Genomic DNA, 19521 nt, shown 5'->3' on the forward strand with positions numbered 1-19521 from the left:
GAAAAAGAAAAGCAACAGGGCGAGCGGAAACAAGGAAGCTTTTTCAGCTTAAGACATGTTGATAAAACATCTACAGCACCTCAGTATGCATGGATGGAGGAAGGCAGAGAGACCGACTCGTTCATTTCAGGCGAATCAGGGATAATGAGGCCAAAGAGAGAGGGGGAAGCGATAAGGGATGACAGAGGGGGGAAATGACAAACAGCAGGCAAGACAGTGCAGTGATTCGATTACACTGTTAACTTCTCATTACATGACAAAGAAAGCAAACACAGACAAACGGGAAGCAGCAACACCAGATTCAAACTGGATACAAGTGGTAAATATGTCACATCTGTTGTCTTCTCTGAAGCTTAGTTATTGCCTCCACTGAGGAGCTGAGCCCAACCCTCATCCTAACCACCATGGACCAGATCAGATTGAGGTCCAAATACAGCCAGGTCCCAAGTAAAATAAAAACCAAAGATTTTTTATTTTTATCTTGAAACACTTATTTAACAAAATAAAAAATAAAAAAATATGTGTACAGAAATCTTCCAAAGTGGGAAAAGGACGGAGAAAACCCCCCACTGTTTACATCACACTAATCTTATCTTTAAAGTGTAATTTTAGAATTACTTTTCAGGAATGAAGGGGCCAACCTTTGACTCTTGTCACCTTTGATCAGAGCCTCCAAAATCCAACCTGACTTGTCAAGTTGGAGGTACAGCACAGTGTCCTGTGAGCCATGTTTATGAAACGCTCACACAAATCAGAAAATCTCCATTTCAAACGGCCAACCATGGCATGCATTCATTTCAAAGCAGAAAACATACAAAGGCAATGCCTGCATCTAAATGTGCCTGAATAATCTTTGATTTAAGTCTCCTACCTGGCAGCTTGCGGTGTTTCTTTGGGTTCTCTTCAAAATCCCAGGAAAGGCTTCTGACAAGTTCTGCTTGATGTTGCACTTTGAGAGGAAGGAAAAAGGGGAAAAACAAACATCAGTGGCTTGAAAAGAAATGTCCTTTTATTCACACACGACAGCTCAAGAAGCACTCACAATCACACACTTGAACACCCAGTCAGCAGCTCCAGTAAACGAGCGAGCAGCTCGCTGTTCCTTCCCTCTCTTACTGTCCGTGACACTCGCCTCCTCTCTTCCCGCCCACCTACTCCAGCCCCCTCCCCCATTCCCTGCTCTGACTCCTTTCTCTTCCCTACCGCTCCCTCTCTGCTGTCAGACAAAATGCACACAGCCCCTCGATCTCTTAGTTTACTATTTCTGACATTTTTCCCCCACCCACTCACACCTTCTGCTCCGTGAAAACAAATATCAGTCGGTGGTACTATTAGATGTGCATTTCCACACATCATTTACAATCTTGTTCTTGGGTTTATGAACCATTTCTGTGGATATTATCTGATGAAAGGAAACAAAGCCCCTGAGCAGGCTCAGTTATATTAGATGATGGGATTAATGAATAATCTTAATGAGGCATACACAGTCTATACGATTACTGTTTGAAACTGCTCTTTCCCTCTTATTTTTCTTGATTTCAGCCCCTTCGATGCCTCACTCCATTTATTTCTGGCTCTCCTCAGGAATCGCTGGTGCATCTGATGCTCCTCACGTCCCGTTCGGCAGACAGCTAGTCAAGGGCATTCCCAGAGTAAGTGTATGCTAATGCTCTGCCTTGAGGAGCTGCCTAGCATCCTCCAGACACTCAGCCTGACCGGATGTGGCACTCGGATCTCCCAGAGAGGGGACAGCAGCTGACAAAGCCAGATCAACGACACCTACAGGTTCTAACACATTTTTCTATATTGAAATGACATAGAAGGTGTTAGCTGTCAATCAATCTCGCAAAATTAAATAATATTTTTGTCCCTGTTCACAGTAACAGAATTATGTAGTAAACCATTGCAAGAGTTGAAATGGTCCTGTTGACCACAGAAAATCACACACAGACAGCAAACAGGTAAAGTTTCTGTTAATGATTGCCAACTAGCACCCTGCCTGAACTCCACGCAGCTTGCTCTTCCTTAAATAAGCTTTGCCTCACTGCTGTGCATGGTTTAGGTGTTGTGCCCAGTGGATGTTTGGTGCCATTCGATTACTCGGTCCAGTGATGTACCCATTGCAAAGGTGTGGCTCAATAAACTCATACCTAGACTTAATGAGAGGAGGAATGAATCCATGTATAGAAAACATCAGAATCGTTTTAACACATATCCCTGCACTTTTTTTTTTTTTTTTACAATTGTAACTAGGGATCCGTACAGCTGTGTTGTATATCTCATCCGTTTGACTACAACTAATTTATGGCTTTAAGTCTTAAGTTAAATTAATAGGCATGGGAGAAATTTACAGAAAGAATGTTGTTGCATGAGCCCATTGAATCCCTGTTCATGCACAAATAAACAATCAATGGAAATGTTTTTTCCTCTTTTGATTTTAAAAACAGAAATTTTAAAATAACAACCACTGCTGTTGAACTGAATTGAAGTAGATTAAATTCAATTTATTTATTTTTTTGATGCATCTGAAAAGTGCCATATAATAGTCTAAAAACATAACTGATCACGTCATGTTCTTCAAGATCTTTGTTTGGATGAGTTGCTCTAAGACACAGTTGAGGTAAAAGAACAGGTGTGCCTGTCAGGCTTCTACAATAAGGATCTAAATACTCCTACCCTTGACTTATGATGACATCTACTCCATTGTGAACAAAATAGACTTTTTTCCATCTTAACTCAAACTTTAAGTGAGAAGTTTTGACAGCACACTATGGGTGCCAGGCTACCTGGAGATCCCGTGTCTCCCATCACCACCTTAAACAACATATATCTAGTGCCGGACACCTTCTCAGCATGCAAGATGGTCCTCACACAAATATAAATTTTGAAAGAAAGCTCAGATGAGTATTTTCTGTGGTAACTTAAGAGGCATAACTTGTCTTGATAATAGTCTTCTAAATAGTGTTATCCACTCCACTGGTCATATCCACAGCTGTCTAGTTTGGCTCCACCTTAAAACAAGAGAAGGCCAAACTACAGGAACAACTGTGTTTATAATGTGGCTTATTATGGCTAACCTTCTTTACATCCAGGACTTCTACATCTAAGTCAGGAAATGGGCTTCTTACATCTCTGCAGACTTTTGACATGGTTAAACTGTTAGGACTTTTACCTTAAGACATTGGCTATAGAGCGCTAATTGCTCAAACTAGCCATCAGGGAGTCACTTTCTTCCCTTAGGTCGTCTCTCTGATCAGCACTTAACATTCAGATTGCCCAGCCCTTAGCTGGGAATCAATACTATGAATTCTTCTATTTCTTTAATGTGTTTCTGTGTAGTAATAAGGCGCATGTACATATTTCTTAAAAAGAATAGAAATCTTTTATGAAAGTATGCCTAAATATGGGTATTGAAAGAATAGTCGAACCAAAGTAATATTGTGCACAAACCCATAAGGCTCAATCTGATTCTAAAAAAATGATTCTAAACATAATAGAACAGAAAATAGAAGAAAATGATGCGTGTCAAAAACTTTTCCTACAATCAGACCTTTCTAAAGAAAGTAAGAAAGTTGCTAGAGTCAGATTTTCCGAATACAGTTATTAGAACTACATGTGTTAACACAAAATCATTTACTGGATAAAGCAACACATATGTTAGTAACTTTGGGCGGTATTTCAAACAAAGATTTCCAATGTTTGTTTCAATTGTATGGTGCTATTCAAGCACCACACAAGCCGATACCAATAATCATGGTATGTTGATCATGTCTAGTATTAAAAATATATATATTCTTTTATTTTAATCCAGACCTGGAAAATTCTCACCAAAAGGAAGCTCTGTGCAAGCTTGAGCAACAACAGCTGTCATATCCTCTTCTATGGACTTTTTGGGTTTTTTCACATTTTTATTTTGGATTTTCAGTTTTGCTTTGATTTTGATTGTCATGTGTTGCTGATTTTTATCATTTTTTTTTTTTTAAATCTGTCTTAGTTACTCTTCCTTGGTGTTTATTTTAGTTATTCTCTTTTCAGCATTTCTGTTATTTAGTCTGTGCTTTAGTTGTTCCTATTATGATTTTCTGTTAGATTATGCATTGCATATCATTCATCTAAATTTCTCCAGTCCCTTTCACATCCTCTAGTTTTCTCTTTTGGTCATTCTGTGTTTCTTAGTCATCAGTTTATTTAGCCTTTTATGTCATATTAGTTCTTCCCAGCCCTATTATATGTCCCGGGTTACTCTATGTTGCCCTCTAGTGCTCCTCTTCTTTTCCCTTAGCTCTCTTCAAGTCTCTTCGGTACAGACCTGCTCCCAATTAGCTGATTACTCCATTCATTGTTCTGTCACCATATATACTCCTCCTCTGCATTTACTCTTTTCTAGTTTGTCTTCTTTCCTCATGTATTTTTCTCTCATGCATCTACTTGCTTTGATTCCTGAGTTCCCTGCCAGTTATTTTTCGATTATTCTTCTGTTTCAATCTATTTCATCATTAAAACTGCAAGAAACAATCTCTGTCTTCCATCTCTGTATTTTGGTCCTCTACAAACATCTATTAAATGTGGCAATAAGTAGCTGCTATGAAATGTTATATCGACCACCGGTTCTTACTAAACATACTATTCAGTCTGTCACCGATAAAATGCCTTGGAAAGCAATTAAAAAGCACTGGCACAGAAATTAGCTAAAAGGAGGAGAGGCTTCCAAAATAATCCATGTAAATCTAACCAAAGTATTCCATGCTACTGTAACTGCTCCTGGATGGTGCTTTAAAATACGTTCTTTGAGACACTTATTTCACAGCTTAACTTGGCTAAAACCCTTTTACTTTAGTACTATATTTTTCCAGTTCCCAAAAATTGTTATCCGATTTTTCTTAAAGTAAACAAGCCCAATAAGGCTTTTTCAATAGAATATCTACCCTTTAAGAGCACGGCATGAAGGGCGATGTCTCATTTTTGCCAAGGATACAAAAAAAAAAAAAAAAAAACGTTACAAGACTGATTTGGGTTTTCTTTTTTGCTATATGATAGGAAAGCATTTAGTTTCAAATAATGGACAGGAAATGTGAACCAAACAAAGGCTGAAAACCCATTAATGGTAGACTTCCTTTACAGAAGAAAGGAGGATGAAAATGTGGATAGACTAACAGAGTAGAACGGTACTGAACGGGGTGAAATGGCATTTAGAAGGAGACAAAACCCGTAGAATAAAAAAGAGACGGGTGAACAAAAGGACAATTTCCAAAAATGTCAGAAGCATTGCAGAGGTCACCTTTGGACAGAGCAAATTACTGGTCTTATTCAACCTAAAGAGAGGATTCAAGAGGCAGAAGTTATCTTTTCAACTGAGTATAACAAACTATGAGTCAATAAATGGTTATTAGCTTTTACAAACTGCAAATCCTAAATGACTGAAAAGCTAATGCATTAAGTTAATGCATTATGTCTCAGTTTGTTTGTTTTATTCATTATCTACAAACATTTTAATGTTATGCAAATTAATAAGCAAAAACTGCTTTTGCACAATCTTTAATGTAACTGTTTGCATAAGCAGCATATTTTCACATTGGTACTGTTAAAATGTATGATGTTTAAATGACAGAAATTCAAAAATAACTGACATTTATGTAAAGTTTCTATAACATTCTCAGACTTCATCAATAAGTTAAATTACTTTTGTTTTTCACTTAACCCCCCCCATTTCATTAAACATAAATGCCATTAGTACCTTTGTCCATGTTGAATGTTTTACAGGCGCCATCTTCTAATATATATACAAACTTTATAGACATAAACTTCCTTTACATCTTAAATCTTACAACTTAATATTCCATAGTAATATTAAGTTTATAGATCATACAGTAGATGTAAGGTATTCTGTTTTGCATGAAGGGTTTTTGTACTACAAAAGTAAAATATTAATCTTATTCTGATTTGACTCATGCTTAAAAGTTCCTTAATAACTTAGGTTACATGAAGGTAATCTTGCAGTAGTTCTATAGCATACATTGAATAGCTGGACTAATATAATCTCACTGAAAGCTGGTCATCTATAAGTGAACTACTGTAAGGCAGGAAGCATTTGCGGTAAATGGTGTAAGTGGTAAGCGTCAGTCAAAGCCTACCTGACACTACTTTCTTTGTGATCGTGTCTTCAAGGCCCAATCAGGAGGAAACTTAGAGAAGAGGTTTGTCTCCGCCCAACCTTTCAAAACGCATATTGCTTTACGCGATGAGAAAATCAGTTCAGGGACACCTTCGAGAGTGCACCCGTTCTCGAGCATGGCCACTGGATAGAAAAATGTGCGCGTGTTGAGATCTTCAGCATGATCCCAAGCGCGCGTAGGAGGAGCTGGTGCACACGGAAAGGGATTTTCTCATCTCGAAGCAGCAGTTTCTCATGCCTATGTTATTTTGTTGTGCGGTGGTAGTTAAACCATGTGCAAAAGTGTTTTAACATACATGCGAGTATGTTTATTTTGCTCGTGGGGGTTTTGAAATAAATGTGAGGTAATAGACTAATCTCAGTAACTGGCTTTAACTAACCTAACTGGGCACTCATTTGCCTGACACTAATACTTTCTCTGAGGTCATGTTTTAAAGAATGGTCCACCCCATATGGGCTCATTTTAGTTGAGAACCAGATAATTTGAAGCTCAAGCCAAAACCTCAATATTATACTCCCTACACTTAAACTTAGACAACTTTACTGTGATTTCATATACACAGACTGTATGCAAAACAGAATTTGGTTTAGTACAGATTTTCAGACAGTAAAGGAATATTTCCATACCATAATGTGCAGCAGGGATCAAATGTAAAAAGTGTGAAAGAAAAAACATGATGCAAAAAAGGCACTTCTATTACACTACTGTCCTGCTTGAAAAGGGCCACAGCCATCAATTATTGCAGCATGAATGAGTGCTTAGATGTGTGATACGTGTCAAATAGGCAACATGGAGAAATGAACCCAAGGTTTCCAAATAGCACATTGTCCAAAGCATCAAACTGACTCTTCTGCAAAATTGCATTATTCCCATAGTGGATTAGTGTCTTTAGCAATCCGAGCTACAGAAAAAAATGTTGTTCCCAATATACATCAGTGAGACTTGGTCACTTTTACTCTGTTGCCCCTCCATCTTGGTTCCTTTCTTGAACAACTGTTGATAGACACTGATCGTTGCAGAAACAGAAACAACAACTTTTGGAAATGTTCTCAATCAGACACCCTTACAAACCTCAAAGGGTTACAGTTGTTATCTAATATCCAAACCTATCAAAATAGTATTGTTTGCAAAACCTATTTAATAAATATCCAATGTGTGTAATTATTTATGTGTAATGCAACACCTTTCATAATAAAGGATTAACAGTAAAGGTCACAAATAATAGGCTACACTGATCTAAGTGGATTCACTGAAGTGACACTGCTTGACCCATCCAGAGTATCCAGAACTAATTCTCTCAGAAACAGAGAAAAGCACTTCCAAATGGAGAAAAGGAGCCCTAATTACAGCTAATGCTCTCATTTCATCTCTTCTTTCTCAGTCTTTTTCAAATTCCCTCCTCCACATCCACCCCCACCTCCTCCCCTTTTAACCGCAGGCAGGAAGCTGCCACGAATCACTTACAGCTTTATCTGTAGACAAGTGGCTGTTCAAATATGGAGCTATTCAGAGAACTCTTCTCAATGCATGCAGGTGCGGCTTTTCACCACCAGCTGGCTTCTCCCAAACGCATGCATGCGGTTTATACTGTACACAAACTACCATCCACCCACACACAAACAAACACCCTGCAACGTTGCACGCAGAACACCTGCTGGGGTCAGTGATAGTTTCCAATTACACTGACGTATCACAGATGTTTGGCTAAAACCCCAAATTCATCCCAAAAACTAGAACAGAATGCCTGGAAGAGTTTTTTTTCCACATATTTTATCTTTTTGAGGCAGCTGACAATTCAATTCATATTGAAAGTGAATCTTCTGGAAACCAGAACATTTATTCTATTAACTTTTGTCAGGACATTTAATCAACAAACATTTTAAATGCTACCAGATTACTTTCCTTCGTCCTATGCACCAACTATTGATTATACATTCAATTTGAATGAAATTATAGCAATTTGGACTATAATGTAACCAGATATGTGTTTGTGATAGGGTTTTACTTGCACAGTATAAATCATTCAAACTCTCAAAATCTAGTTCTTTGGAAAAAAGTCAATCATAATTTATTAAAATTAACCATAAAAGGTTTCTGGATAATATTTCTGGAGGGAAACAGTCTACTGCAGCATCTAAATAATCCTTTAAGAAATTGACTATACTAAATACAGAAACACCAAATCAATAGGTCCGCCTTTCTATTAATGAATACCGCCACCTTGTATTCAAATCTTTCTTCATGTCGTACTGTAGCTAAAACAAGATGTTTCTCATAGATTTTGGTCCACAGTTTACAGCTGCCACTATTTGAAGCTGCAACACAAACTATATGGTAGGATTGGACTGCCTTTTTGTTGAGTCAATTTTTCTCCTCTTCATGATATCACAGGAAGGTTAGATGGTTGTTTTTTCACATTTCTTTGATCATGTAAGCTGTTTGGAGGGAAAATAGATTGGTTTTGTTGGGTTTTTTGGACAATCTGAAGTCCTGAAATCTTATTTTTGGAAGGGAGTGGCGGCCTAGTGGTTAGGGCACAAGGCTTGAGCCCCACTCCCACAGACTGCCACTATGGGTCTCTGAGCAAGATCCATAAACCTACAATGCTCCTTGGGTGCCTCTCAATGGCAGCCCACTGCTCCCCAAGGGAATGTGTTAAATGTAGAGGTAAGTTTATCCAATGTGAGATCATTAAAGTTCAAAAATAATTAGTATTATTATTATTATCATCATTATTAGTTAATCAGTGCAAAAAGATAAGCAGAATGTCAAATATATAAATTCAATGCTTTCAACAGTTCTCAAGGCAACTCAGTTACTTCAGTTTTAATCTGATTATATTCTGAAACTATACCTATATTTATAGTTTGTTTCCATAAAGCTAGACTGTTGCAATTTCATATATCTGTAGCCAAGTAGACACAGTATAAAGAAAGAATACAAGATAGTACGCATCCTTGAATATATAATTTAAACAGACGATGGAGGGCTTATTACTTTTACCTAGTACTGTATACATATAAAATGGTCTAAGTGTTTTTGGTAGAGTTTCCAATTAATATGCTCAGTAGGACTTAACCTCCTTTCCTGCTCCTTCTCCTTCTTTTCTAACTCCAGTCTCCACTCACAGAGGTCACGTCTGATTCATTCCCTCAGTGATAATTACGACGTCCCTATGGAGAGAGCAGAAGACCTTTTGACCTTAAAGTCTCATTGGCTCACATACGAGTTAGAATGTGTGTGAGAGAAATTCAAAAGAACTGATGACTGTTGAGATGTGGACTACAGACCCATGAGGCAGGACGAAAACAAAAGCGCACACACCTGATGGATAGAGGCAGACAGAGACAGTGTGTCTGCTGGATGGTTTCTGTTTGGGACAGAGTTGAGGAGTCAGCGTTGCTTTTCAAAGTGCCCCGAGCCGAGTGTGTGAAAGGGGACTCAGAGGGGAGATTAGTGTGGATTTACTGAGTAGTAATTACCATTGCTCATGAAGAGTTTGTTAATTAAATTACCTTAGCAACCCCATTACTGTCCAACCATAAAGAGTTTCCAAGGTCAGACAGATGGAAACATCAAAATATGCTGAATCTGTTTTGCATCATCAAAACAATAAAAATGTTCCACTTTTAAGAAAAAAACAAAAACAACCATGAAATGTTTTAACTTATGGTACATACATACACATATTAGCTCACCTTCATCCTTAACCATTAAAATGTAAATCTATTGCTAAGTTCAATCAAGCTCTAAGCATAACTCTTGCAAAGGTACATTCAGGAATGTTTGGCAGTTCGATTTTGGACAAGGTATGATTATTATGCCATCAGGGCCTTGAGTGAATATAAAACTAACACTAAACTTGTTATATCTTACAAGTTACAGAAAAATAAGTAAATGCAAATGACAGTTTTGCATTTTATTGTAAAGATAAGGGAATCTTGCCTTAAACACAAATCTAGACTGAAAAGTTTTGCTTTATTTAAACTTGTTAACTCATTTTGGGTTATTCCATTCATAGCTTGCCATCTTCAGCTGGTAAGCTTTGAATAACCTGTGAATAATATTTTTAAACAGGAAAGTATGTAACACTAACATATTTTTGAGGGACACTTTGTTTGCAGCAGTGCCTTTTTAAACCCTTAGCATACATAAAACCCTATTTGTTTATGTAAGCATGAGGAGGAAAATATATACGGAAAAATTATATATTGTTAGTTACTAACCTAGAGCAAATTTTACCATTTAATGCAGGAATAGAAGCATAGACACTGCAATCAGTCTCTATTGGTATATTGATTATATCTGAAACAATTAATTGGATTAATTGTGTTAATTGATTATTGAAATAAACAGCAATGATTTTAGTACTCAATCTTTAACTTGGGTTTAGAGACTCTTAAAATATGACTTTACATTTAGAAGCAACCCACTCAAGGCAATTATACCAAAAGAATAAAAAATACCCAAACATTTTGTATTCAACATAAAGTAAACTTTTTTGTCCATTGATCTGCTCTATCCTTAAAGGGTTGGTGGAGTTTAAGCTTCACTTGATTTAAATTCTGAGTAAAATCTTCTCTAAGGAACCTTTAGCCATCTGATTTCTTGTCAATTGAACAAAATAATTGACTGATTAATTAAATAGCTAAATAGTCCTTAGTTGTAGCCCTAATATTGAATACATGCTGATATGCATAAACAATTTTATAACAAAATTTCTGTTACAATTTTGAATAAATCTAGAACATGCATAACAAACAACAGTTTTATGCTATTTGTAAGATAAACAGATCTACGTAAAAATTCATATGCTGATGAACTAAGGTAAACACAAATCTTTAACATATTAGCAAGAAATATTACCCATGCTGTTCCAAATGATGCTTTGTTCTCAAAGGTTGGATTTTAACTGGAATGTGTACGTTACGTTTTTTAATCTTCAAGCAAACCTTTCCATTTAGCTACACTCTGTCATCAAGGATCTCCTTTCACAGGAAAAAGCAATGCAACATAAAGAGATTTGCTCAAGAACAGCTCGATGAGCTCGACAAAGGTTCTAAGGGTCTAAACAACCCAATAACTTCAGCCTCCTCTCAGTCAATAGAGACTGTTTAATGCTCTTTGAGCTTTCTTTAAACAAACTTACAATCCCCCCAAAAGACCTTTATTTTAACCTATATGTTATAGCAGAGTGTGTCTGTTAAGAAGGAAATGAGGTGAAGATAAAGAGGATGAATTTGGAGTGAAACAAAAGAGGGATAGGGAAGGGAGGGGGTAGCGTGGGAGTAGCAGCGTCTCCCACACAGGACTGAAAGTCACGATCCACCACTGAGCATCTCATGTTTCTGCCTAACCTGACATATACAAGTCATAACCAATAAAAAAATACCATGAAGAAATGAAATGACTTTCACACTTAACACAATGTGAACTCTGTAACCACTATTTCAACAACGGTTATTTATTTCTTTATGGCTTTGGCAGATCTATAAGCTGCTGCAGCAGCAAGATAACATCCCAAACCCCACTCTATATAAGCTGCACAAGCATGTGTGCATCAAACTGACATTTCAATGTGTGTACCAACACGCGGAAACAACATATAGACACTCAACATAGTCAAACACACAAAATGAGACCTAAATTCTTTACAGGAAATAGCTGAATCTCAAAAGGTAATAATCTGCTTTTCCCAAACCACTAAAAGATTTCCATTTTTATCAAACCCATTCACACAGAGTCACTTATTGCAGCTTAAAGCTTTATGATAAATCGCTTCTCATCAAAACACCTGCCATTATTTTAGGCAAACGTTATGAGGAACCAAAACAATGATCCAGTCACAATGCCAAAAACAGCTAGTAAATCAAAGTGAAAGAATTCATTTGTTCAGATAAAAGCTTCAGGTAAAAACAAACAACAATCCCTCTGTGGATCAGGACTATGCTGTTGTAATTCATTGTTCTTGCAACAGAATGCATTACGATAGTAAGATTTGAAAAAAATAAAAAGGTCTGCCTGCCTAAATTCTAGACGGAGTAAAAGAGGAAAAGTCAGGTGACTTAAGGGCTGATGATGAAACAGTGTGAATAGGAGCCACATGCTCTTATTCTTTCAATAGAATTTAGTGTACACTGGTGATACATTCTTATATTTATTTAGAAAAGATTCTTCTCTAAAGACATACATAAGTTATGAAGCTTAAGCAAAAGTTCAATCTTGAAGATTTTTATCAGCTTCACCTGAACCACCTGCTATGTCACTTGTTCAACTCCAGCCATTTAACTCTGGGCCACACCTTCTCCGAAGCAAGTCATCCATCAAGATCCCCTTCATTTAGCTCCCGGCCTAGCTTCCCTCTAGCCTGATGTAGTCCTACTCAATTCTAGTCAGAATATGAGTCTGATACTGCTCCATATATCTGTGATTATGGGGCGTGTTTTGAACGAACCAGGAAAAAAAATGCCTCTGCACTCAATTGGATAGACCTACAACCAATAAGAGCAACGGAGTGCTTGACGTATGTTAAGTTGTTGTTGTCAACAAAAATCAAAGCGTGCAGTTGCACGCCTAGAATAAGAAGATGAGCCTTGATGGCGTTTCTCTGTTCCTCTTTTAAAATTAAATTGCTGTCGATATCTTCTAGAACAGACCTAATAGCAGAATCTACACACCTCAACTCTCCGGCGGCAGCCATTGTTGTTGTCACCCAAGCGCGCTTTGGTCACGTGGTTGATTACGTTACTGTTGATCATCTGTCCATCATCGTATAAAGCCCGCCCTGACAATTTGATTGGATCGCCTGACAGTGGGCGATAATACTCACGCTACTATGGAGCAATGCCAGACCGAACTTCCCGACCCCAAACCTTGTGGGCGGGACTAAGTTCGGAATGGCACCAGGGCTAGCTTCCCTCCTTAACGTATTTGAAATTTCAGCCAACTACTCTCTGACTATTCTCAATCCCACTCACCCTGACTTATTGCACTACCAGCGTCTGGGCACTGGGAGGGAAGACTACTCTAATCCTTCTCCTTTTTAACTCATCCAAGCGGATGTTAATTCACAGCATCAAAGTCTCCTGCCGGGGCCCGAGTGCCAAAAAACATTTAATTCATGTCACTATCTGCTTCTGTCTCCTTGAAACCCAGTCGACCTCGGCAGATGCCCGCTCACACTGAGCCTGGTTCTGCTGGAAGTATCTTCTTGTTAAAAGGGAGTTTTCCTCTCCACTATCGCTGGATGCATGCTCAGTGTGTGGGATTGCAGAGAGTCAATAAGTCCTCGCAATCAGCTAGTTTTCCTTAGATAGAAACATTGTGAAGAATCTGATTGTGTTATCTGTAAAAATACATTATATGTTTCTAATTACAGCTTTTCAGTCTCTCTAGGTTAAAATAATAATGTATTTACTGTAGGGAACAACAGTTTTATATTATTTCCAAGTATAACACTGCTACCACATCCTCCACACACATGTACTTTTCTTACTTTTAAGTACTCGTTTACTTTTTAAATACTTATGTCCATGTTTGACATACCTACTGCATATTTTGGCTTTTCTACATTCCAGGAAAAGTCCAAACTATAATGATCTGCTGGACATTCAGAAAGGATCATCAGTGCTGACATGCCCTTCATCCAGGATCATGTACACCCTGTACGAAAATTTATTTAGACTTTTATTTTCAGGTTGGAGCTACAGAACACTTGTTCTTCCTCAAGGCCATCACTCTGATGAATACGTAGTAGTTGGGGTGACCAGATTAAACCCATATGCTTTTGCACCAATTAAACCATGCATGTCTGCACAGATATACATGCATATTTGCATTCAGACATCTAATCCATACTTCCCTGCTTATATATTTGTGTTCAATATCTTTAATGAGAGCAAAGGAGCGCAAAGTACTCTAATTACTGTTTAGCAAGCATTTAGTTTACCAGCTAGTTGCAACATAGACAAAAAATATTTTGTTTTAGCTGTGCTACCTCAAGTCCTACTCTATGATTTCACATCATAAACTATGGAGGTCTCCAAGGGTCAATTTTTGGGACCCACACTTTTTGAGCCATAAATCCTACAAATTAGTAGTCTGATCAGGAGACATACTCTAATTTTCATCCACTTACAGAGGAGAAAGGCTCTATATTTCCATGCCTCCTGATGACCCAACACTAATTGATGTGCTTTTTAAATTACCTTTTAGTTATTAGGTCATGAATGGAAAAGTGTGTTCTTAATTTCTATCCATTCAAAACAAAAGTTTAGGTAATAACTACATAATTGGCAAACTACACTGGCAAAGAACACTTTAGCAAGAAAAGCTAAGAGTAATAACTCTCTGCAAGAGAAACAAATGGAAAGGGTGTATTTAACGCTTAAGTCTATTGCTTAGGGCATTTAATCAACATGATTTAGATTAACCGTTTCCCTTTTTTCTTAATACTGCCTTCTTAAGATACTTTAAAACAAAAGCTATCTCAAAACAAATGAGTTCGTAAGGAATGCAGTCACAGGGTGATTGATTCTGAATCTAAACTTTATCAGTAAAGCTTAAGTAAAGCTATAAAAAAATATTTAAGCCTTCAAATATATCATTATCATTAACCACACACAGAGGTTTGTATGTGAATAATTTATGTGATCAATTACCTCAAAGACATTAGTAATACAGTTGAAAACATTGCAGTTTTTCCGTCAAAAATCATGTTTTTTTACATTTTGCGTGAGAGTTTTTAAAACTAGGTGCTGTCTTCGGACCTTTACTGGCAGCTGCTACTTGAGTTCAGCCTGTTTCTGGGATAATGGAAACGGTCTGCTTATTTCCACACTTTGCTGTGTGATACATAACAATTGCTCATTAAGCAGAATGGACTGTCTGTCAAACACCTGTGTTAGAGGAGTCTGCCAGCCATATGTTGCTTGGAATTGCAAAGGGTGAGTGATGGCCTTATTGTACAACAGGAGCTAAAAATCCCTGACACGCAAGAGGATTACTTTTATTCATTATTTTCCTATTGTTTATTTCCTTATTTTCTTTATAATTTCCAGCGGCCATAGAGATATGGAAATAGGGCAAAGAAAAAGAGAAGGGGCTGGCAGCTTTCCAGTCGATCAACAAACACATATGATATAACCGTGCCTTTCCCTTGTGCCCACTGAAACATGCAAAGGACATGAACAGCTGGTGGCAGAAAGCCTCTGCTGCTGCACCTGATAGGCATGATACCATCATGTTGGCAGAATTAGGGCGCTTCACAAAGCAATAATTACAACAGGAGATCTTAATCTCAGCCATGTGAATGAAAGTGAAAGAAAAGTGAGAGGGGGGAGCTCTCTGCGAGGAAAATTTCAGAGTTGTTTGATATCCAAGCTATTCAAGGAAAGCACATCCCCCACAGGTAACCTTGATGCCGCCCTTGACAACAATACTGTCCTTCCTGCATGTAACAACAAGGTCTTTCTAGAAACGCAAGCATTCGTATCAAAAGACATGCCAAATTGAGATTTCTTAATTGGATGTGACTGCTGATTCCTACGATATTAAATCTGAAGCAAATTGCCGTCTATAAAAGCTAAATCAGATATAATTAAAGTGACTAACGGTTTTGACATAGGGGATATAAATTAATGGAGATCAACACTCTGTACACCTACACAACAAGCCCAGAGGCTGTGTAAGTTACAGAATAGCAACACTAACTTCATTTCCCTTAATAGACACAGGTGAGCTGTATTGTTCCTAGCCAAGAAAATTGGAGCCCTGCGCACGAGTATAAAAAGGAAATGGAAATCCACTCCCCTCAATCCATCTGAGCTGCACAGTTCCACTTTTTCCTCGCTTTTGCCCATCTTTTGTATCTCTGTGGACAGCACTCTGCCACTTTGGATATGTCACAGGCAATAAGGATGAAAAATTGGACTGCTCCCTGGCTCACGCAGTCGGTGTGGCGGCCTCAGCCTCCACCTTCACATGCCTGGAGGAAGCCGAGCTCGACGCCGCACAAAACAAAATGGGATTTAACAAGGCCAGAATCACTCACAATGCCCCAGTAAATAGGCACTGAACCCTTCCTGAACCAGCAGTAGTGGCTGAATACAGATTTGACTATGGAAGGGTGGACTCAGGGGATTGAGTTTGACAGCAAAATATGTTTTGCAAAAAAAAAAAAAAAACATTAGGGATTTTAAGAGTCAAACAACATCCTTAGGCTAAATTCTTATAGGGTAAAACTGCCTATTTTTCAGATCCAGGATATTTTTCAGAATAATGTAAATCCCTTTTATTATCCAACAATACAGAAATTAGTTCTTTGCATTTTAACCCATCCCCTTGGGTTAGGGTTAGGAGCAGTCAGGGGTTAAGGGTGTTGCTCAGGTCAGTATTGTTGTCAAGGGTGGCATCACTGCTCTAACCCACTAGGCCACTAGGCTAACACTCAGGATAGTAGGATATTTTTTTTTACCTATGTTGATACAATCAGAAGGCAGAACTTCAACCTGGAAATAATTGAATATCTATCTGTAGGCTTAGTTCACTATTATAAAATCTCTTCCTACTTTTCCAAAAGAAACTTCATCATTATGTTTTCTGTCTACACAATTATCGAAGTTACTTGGCTGCTGCTGGGAAAGCTCAGTAAAGAAAATGTTAAAACAGGTGAAACACTAAGAAGACTGAGCAGAAGTGCTTAACAGCCCATTATTTTTCTATTAAAGAACTCTGGCTCTATCTGGTAAGCCTATGATGCACAAAGATACCATTTCGTTTTTTTTTTTTTCAGAAGCATAGAAGTTTATTTTTTCATGACCCTTCAGCATGACACATCTAATGTTAAAGTTGCTTACTGAGGAATGTAAAAAACAATGAGATGCACCTAAGTACGTTCGATGTTTGCATCCACAAGATGATCACAGATCTAAGAAAGAGTGGAGACGTACATACCATGCTAGAAATTATTATTTTTTTGTGCAGAGGGTTAGAAGAATAAAACTACTCTGTTTCAACTCCAGTAACCATCTCATGTGGACTCAAAAACTTTATTCCATTTATTTGTCTTCAATAAAATCGCTTAAACAATCACATGGTTCTATTCTGCTGTTAGAAGATGCATCTATGTCTGCTGGGAAATCCGTTCCCCCCAAAAGAGGAAAATGTAGGGTCAGTTTTCCCTGTGCTTATAATGTAAATAAAACAATCTTTGTTTTAGTTTGTGTAAGTAAAACCTTAATTTGAAATTATGTTTCTGAATCTTATAATTGGCAACTCATATTACACATAAAAATTCATGGAACGTGACAGTGTTTGATCCTGTAAAATGCGGTACTTTAAAATAAGCAGCTGAGAAAGAAAAAGAAAACTAATTACCTGTTCATTCATTCTGTTTTTTATTCCACCATCTCTGAGCCAGAATAGAGCTTAAAACATCACGTTTTATTGAGATACCCTAACTGAACATACAGAGGAGAAAAACTAAAAGGAACTAAGTTTTATTAGCTCTAATGTAGCTTTGTTTTAAATCAAACTGGAGCCATTTTTGTGCGTCAATGCCAGGTATTCATTGTAGGGTGCGTTCAAACTGCTAAATCTGCACAGACTTTCAAAGCCTTTCCAGCTGTCCTCACTTGTAAATCACTTCTTGAGTTTACAGCCTGTGGCGACAGCGAGTGCCATCACATTCATGTGCACAATTCAATGATGTATCATCTTTTGAAAATGCACTGCGAAATATGCATGTTTAAACAAATAGCAAGATCAGAACTCAATGTGCAAGTCATCGTGATATTAGCCGCTCGAAGCTGAGCATTCGCCTTTGTGGCTCTTGGCAGCCATCTGCGAGAGTTCCTTTGTGAAGCTTCAAAGAACACAGCAATGGTTTCCTGCTGTGATTTCACATTTTCTCCTCCAATACTTCTGCTCATCAGCTTTCACCACAAAATGCTGTGATTCATAGTAACAATTTTCTTTTTGTGTAGACGTTTCTCTTCTTTCTCTTTGTCCAAAAATATCTTTCCATGCAGGTATACACATAAGATAATAGTTTTCATCTCCATCACCTACACTAAAGCAAACATCTGGAGACATTTACAATTGTTGCACCATTGAAGAATCTTTTATTTTCTGCCAAAAAATATCCAATAGAAAGTTTCACATAACACTACTCTGTAAAGAAATTTTGCAATTAAATACATATTTATAACTAAAAAACATAATTTTTTGCCAAATTTATGTATGTTATTTAATAACCTGATGAGGAAGCACAAAACAATCTGTAGATCGGAGTGTAAACTGAGAATGACTCAAGCAGAGATACACAATGGGAGACATATTACCAGAGTAATGTACACTGAGAGGTGGAGGAAAGGAGCGAATTGACCTTGAAGAATTTAACCTGCCAATCAAAACAAAAGTGGTTTCTGGAATGAAGCAAAAAAAGGCCGCAGATATTTCAGCTGGAAGAAGATGCATAAATGATGCGATGACATGAAAGCATGCATGCACCACATTCCCAATGACACCTGGCAAGAATGTGCTAATCCTTAACAGATGTGAAGTTCCTTTACACACTATATTATCAGAAGTAACCCATAAGCCATTTATTGGCTGGATTTGGCCATCACAAAAATAACAGCACTGGCCTTTATTAGGGGCTGCACGGTGGAGTGGTTTTTAGGTCTGTTGCTCTGTCTGTAATAGGTTTGTATGTTCTCCCCAAGCATGCATGGATTCTCTCTAGGTACTTCCTCGCACAGTCCAAAAACATCACTGTTAGGTAGATTGATGTCTTTAAATAGCTCTGAAGTGTGTGTTTGTGTGCACAGAAAAGTATTTAGTCCAGCGGTCCCCAACCTTTTTTGCACGACTAGACGGTCCCATCTAGGCGTAATCTGAGAATATGACAGACGAAGTGTGCTCCTGATGTCCAGTCTGCTCCGTAGCTTTGTTTTGGTCGCTGTAACCGCAGAAAATCCCGCTTCACAAAGATAGGATGTTATAGATAGGATGAGTCTTGAACTGAATTAACCTGTGTCAAGAGGCACAGATGCACCGACTGATGTAATTGGGAGAGAATACCGCAATTTTTCATATTTTTCAAAATAAAACATCACTCAGACTCTGATCGTCGATAAATTATATATATATATATATATATATATATATATATATATATATATATATATATATATATATATATATATATATATATATATATACACACACACTTTTTTCTGTGCGGCCCGGTACCAAATGACCCGCCTGGTGGTTGGGGACCGCTGATTTAGTCAGCCCTTGATTGTGCAAGTTCTAATACTTAGAAAGTTGAAAGAGATCTGATATT

At 37.7% G+C, this 19521-nt stretch overlaps 1 protein-coding gene across 3 annotated transcripts in view; it reads right to left on the reverse strand.

The window, feature by feature from the left end:
* The window catches only part of syt1a (synaptotagmin Ia), a 251779-nt gene that overhangs the window by 139149 nt on the left and 93109 nt on the right, over positions 1 to 19521 (reverse strand). For 2 of the 3 annotated variants that reach the window (XM_038281327.1, XM_038281328.1), the window contains exon 3: positions 872 to 949. The gene's annotated coding sequence lies outside the window, so the exon portion shown is untranslated. Of the gene's footprint in view, positions 1 to 871; positions 950 to 1042; positions 1174 to 19521 lie in introns of those variants that run through there. The other variant, XM_038281326.1, reaches the window with a different exon arrangement.

This window comes from Cyprinodon tularosa, unplaced genomic scaffold (genome assembly GCF_016077235.1).
Source record: "Cyprinodon tularosa strain WSP-4 unplaced genomic scaffold, ASM1607723v1 ctg17, whole genome shotgun sequence".
Classification (NCBI taxonomy): domain Eukaryota; kingdom Metazoa; phylum Chordata; class Actinopteri; order Cyprinodontiformes; family Cyprinodontidae; genus Cyprinodon; species Cyprinodon tularosa.